Source organism: Nothobranchius furzeri, chromosome 18 (genome assembly GCF_043380555.1).
Source record: "Nothobranchius furzeri strain GRZ-AD chromosome 18, NfurGRZ-RIMD1, whole genome shotgun sequence".
In the NCBI taxonomy this organism is placed as follows: Eukaryota; Metazoa; Chordata; class Actinopteri; order Cyprinodontiformes; family Nothobranchiidae; genus Nothobranchius; species Nothobranchius furzeri.
This window is the reverse complement of record NC_091758.1, coordinates 45,697,975-45,702,974: the sequence shown is the minus strand read 5'-3', so window position 1 is coordinate 45,702,974 and position 5,000 is coordinate 45,697,975. Positions and strand designations below refer to the sequence as shown.

At 44.4% G+C, this 5,000-nt stretch overlaps 1 protein-coding gene across 1 annotated transcript in view; it reads right to left on the bottom strand.

Moving 5' to 3' along the window:
• The window catches only part of LOC129162271 (protein phosphatase 1 regulatory subunit 37), a 76,514-nt gene that overhangs the window by 25,067 nt on the left and 46,447 nt on the right, over nucleotides 1–5,000 (bottom strand). The window lies entirely within an intron of this gene.

Below are 5,000 nucleotides of genomic sequence, written 5' to 3'. Positions count from 1 at the left end.
GTGTGAGTGCATGCTCACACACGATCCAAACTCCACCAAGCCTAGCCTCACTCTCAAAAGTCTAATCTGAATAATCTGAATTTCATCCGACTGAAACACCGTCAGCCTTCCTGTTGGCTCAGTGGGCTGTCAATCACAAGGTAAGGATGAATGTTTCCATGGAAACCAGACAGATGAAGTGAGAAAAGTCAGACAAGCTATACCTGGTCAGCATTCATCATAGCGGAGCCTCAGAAGAAACAAAGAAACCGTTTATGTGATGGAGCTAAAAGAGAGAGAAAAAAACTTCCGACCACAGCCGGAGTCAAAGCAGAGTCAACATCTGGAGTTCTCCGAATGACGAGAGCTCAGAGACATATGAGGAATCAGACGGGATGCAGACCATCCTGTTGACCAGAGTCCAAGTTTAATATGTTTTCCCTGGGTTTGTAATTATCTCTAAACATATTAGTCAGGTGGTGGTAATCACATCCTGGTCCATCACCCGTCATCCACTCAAAATAAGACCTACACAAGTGTTGTCACCGATGCTTCCTCGTCTCCTTGTTTATGAGCTTCATCTCCATCAGGGACAATGGTCGACCCGTCCTAGTTATCAGCCCCGATGAAGCTACCGGCAGGTCCGGGTAGCTTCTAGAGTAACGCGCAGTTATCGCCTAGAGTTTGGGTTTGCCGCCCCGCTACAGCATTTCCCTGTGGTCACATGACTCCTCCTCTCAGGATCTTGGTCATGTTATCCAGCAGGAAGTCTGTTAGTCAGTAGTGAAGTGGCTAGCGGACATGCTAGCTTCCAGCAGCTGATTTGTTTGATTTATTTATGAACCGCTCCTGTAGACACCAGTGAAGGCTGAGGAGACATTCCAGTTACATTAAGGTGTTAGAAACCCAAAAGCACCGCGAGGAGGAGAGTATAAGGCCCAGTCCCAACACTCGCACTGCCACCTATGGGCTTCAGCAAAGTGCACTTGGAAGAAGTGTGCAGGCTTCCATTGTGTGGTACACAAGTGTGCAAGTAATTCCCGAACTGGAACGGGGAACATTGCGTAACTGACCACAACGCATAATGAGAAGCTGGTCGCTGTGCTACTTTCAAAAAGTCTTTATTAACAACTTTCAACCAAACAATAATTAGAAATAAATTTTGATTCATTGCTGCTTTGTCTAACACATTCAGAGCATCAACTAATTATCCTAAAAGGAACTACTTTCTTTTGAAAATACATATTTTCAGAAAAGGTACTTGAGGCTGTTCTTCTGCAGCAATGGATTGTGGGTAATACCCTTCACCCAAGTCCGTGTAGCTGAGCCAGTTTGTTTCAAGAGAACAAACCACTATATTGAAATTGATTATTTTTTACATTTATTTTTATTATTGTTGTGTACTTATTGGTTTACGAATGTTTGTTAAAAGGTTCCTACTTAGGAACTTAATTAGCGGCACACCAGGCAGAAGCTTTCGGATCCATGATTACTCCTGTACCAAAAACCAGGACGAGTGAGGCAGTCGCACCAGAATCAAAAGCTATGGAGCATGTTTTAACAATGTTACAACGTACCAACCAGTCTGCTGCTAACACTAGACCTCAGTCTTTCAGCCTGAATCACTCCACCTGTTGTCAGGTTTGTGGTGATGGTGCCCACTCTATGCAAACTCATGGTATGAAAGAGAGAAGGTGTTTGAACTGTTTGGAGGTAGGACATCAGAAGAAAGACTGCCCATGGCCCACTGATAACCAGAGGGCTGGAAGCTCACTGAACCAGGGAAACTAGGTAGCTCTCACTCAAGAGGGCAGTGTGAGTAACAGTGATGAGGCACTCAGTCCTAGTGAAGACATACCATCTATATTTGAAGAAACTTTAAAATATGCTCTACCTGATGTTGTGGTATTTCAGAATCTGACCAGGCTAGAGAGTCTCTTTGCACTGACGCCCAGGAGGATGCCAAAGTTACATTACAGGCCCTCTGGACCCTGGCTCGATGGCCTGCACCCTCAGTGATGAAGCTGAGCAGCTACTTAAAGATGCGGGGCTAGCAGCTCAGCCTGACTGCCTTCAGAATGATATTATCCTTGTTGGGTGTGGAGGAGTTCAAGTAAAACCCAAATGTATTTACAGTTTGAAAATGGAAGTTTACAGGTCTGAGTTCAGTGTGCCTGCTTTGGTAGTTCCTGGGCAAAAGGATCAGTTAATCCTGGACACAAATGTCATCAAGCACCTCCTAAAACAAATCAAATAGTCCCCTCAATTTTTGGCAGGTTTGAAAAGCCATAAATCCGCTCAAACCCCTGAGTTAATGCGGTTTTTCAACATGCTGTTTGGCATTGATAGATGGAGAGGAGACGTGGTACCAGATTTCCTCAGCATTGCTGAGCTGACAGGCAGTTCCTCTCCTCCCAAAGCAAGAACATCTGGTTTGGGCCAAGCTGCCAGTGTTGTGACCTCTCTCGGAAGGAAGTCCTATTTTGATTGAGCCATCATCAAAAACACAAACTCACAGAAAAGATATATAAATAAGATGTATGCAGGTTAGTGGCTTCAATAAACGGTGGAAGATGGGTTCCTGTCCAATTCTAAACACCTCTGACAGCCATCAGCTTAAAGCGCTGCACCAAAGTAGCAGAAGTGTTCACTTGCTTGGTTCTGGAAGATTTAGAAGTGATGCCTGGACCAGATGTAAAGGTCAGTGTGTGTGATCAAAAAGTGTGTTGTGTGGGAGTCAGCAGCTTTAGTCTTCCCTCTCCCTCCAACCTCCAAGACTTGCTATGTGACCTGGGATTAGAAGACCTGGACATATATTCATGAGGTGTCTGATGACTGGAAGTCACAACTTTTCAAGTTAGTCCAGAAGTATGAGGATGTTTTCTCTAGAAGCTAGTTAGACGGTGGTGTAGCGTTATGAACATGCCATTTTCTGCCCTTAACAGCTGCCCTCTGACACAGTGACAGTGTGCATGAATTGCCAAGGTCGTGTGCTTGCTTCTGATGTTTACATTCCAGCAAAGAAGACAGAAGAAGGACGAAGAACGCTTTTCATTAATTAATCAAAGAACTTTATTTGTAATAAAGCTAATCAAAACAACTGTTGGTCAATAATAATCAGGTGACCGATCTGTGAAATCACAATGTTATGCTTTCTGTGATTAATGAATTACAGGACTTTTCTCTGAGCTAGACATCCTGATCCACATAAGGTAAACACAAGACACATTGTTCACTCATCCAATCAGAACTTCCGTTCTGTTGCGGGGCAGAGCACTGAGGTGTTTACTTAATCGGTCCATTCTGATTTGTTAAGAATTATAAACAACTAAGTTAATAAAACAGAACAACGCCATTTTAAGAGCAGTTCCAACCAAGGACTCGACCAGCTCTCAAATCCATCATCGCTAAGTGAAGTACAGACTGGCCAGCTGTATTTTCTACTTTTAAGCTGAGAACTGTCAAGCTGGAAAATTCAGTCGTTTATCAACAAGACGACGGTTCCTTCAGAATAAAAGCTGAACTCTCTACGTGACACTGACACCTGCCTTTGCTACCGGGAGTTATCCGTAGACTGGTTTGTCGTGCTGCAGACGCTGTGCTATCAGTTCCAGCACCAAAGGAGGGTCCGAGGACCTGGCATTCCGGATCTAACACGGGAGTCTCCGAAGGTACGTAGTTCGGCATAGATGGCGTTTCATGTCTCTTCCTCCTGAAGTCCCTTGTGGTTAGTTAGTCAAAACAACATCTTACCCTCAGACTCGCCTCGCACCAGATGGAGATTCTGAACTGACACACACACACCAACACTTCAGCATATTCTTCAGCAATATTCTTAAACGTCCCATATTTCTCTTTTCTTGTCTATAAGTCAATACAAAGTGTTTGAATAAAATACCCTGTGGTAAAACAACCTCTTCTGATTCTATGGTAAGATTAATTTCTAGACCTTAATAAACTGTAAGAATATACCAACTATATTCCGCTACAGTGGTTTTGCCAAGGATTTTGTGCACGGCATTCATTTGTCTGATGAGCATCCATTCAGGCTCCCATACCGGTGCATTCCACCAGGGCAGTATCACAAACTGAGACAGGTTCTCACAGACATGGAGGAGCGTGAAATTATCTGCAAGTCTAGAGGTGACTGGGCGTCTCCTTTAGTACTGGTGTGGAAGAAAAATCTGAGGATTTGAGTGGATTACCGCTGGCTGAATGTTTGCACAGTCAAAGATGCTCATCCGTTGTCCCATCAGTCAGACTGCCTGGCAGCTTTGGGAGGCAGTGCTATATTCTGTGCCATGGACCTCACATCTGGCTTTTATGATATTGCTATGGCTGAGGAAGATAAGAAACAGACAGCTTTTACCACGCCAATGGGGTTGTATGAGTTTAACAGGCTACCACAGGGCCTCTGTAATAGTCCAGCGAACTTCACGCACCTCATGATGACCATCTTTGGCGACCAGAACTTTCTAACACTGTTTTGTTACTTGCTGGTGTATGCCCCCCAACAAAGTGTGGAGAAAGAGGCTTGAGACAGTTTTCAGCAGATTAAGAGCCCACAGCTTAAAGTTTGCCCCTACAAAGTGCCAACTATCCAGGAGAAGTGTGTGGTTCTTGGGACATGTTGTGGATGAAAGTGGTTTCAGCTGACCCTGATGAAGTCAGAGCAGTAGCTTCAATTACCTTATGATGGAAGATGGTGTCACTCCATCACAGAAAAAGATCAAGTTGTTCCTGGGCATGGCATTGTATTACCAGCAATTTATACTGGACTGTTCGCGCATAGCAAAGCCCCTCTTTGGTTTGACCGCTGCTCTTAAAGGTGTAAAAAGGAGTGGACAAGAGCTGTTGCATTCAAGAAGTTACACCGACTGATTGGAAGGAGTCCATTCATTTTGTGCACTGATGCCTCTCAGGATGGTTTAGGAGCCGTGTTATCCCAAGTTCAAGAGGGTGAAAGCAAAGCATGTCCCATTGCCTTTGCAAGTAAGGCTCTTACTAAAGCCCAGAGTAAC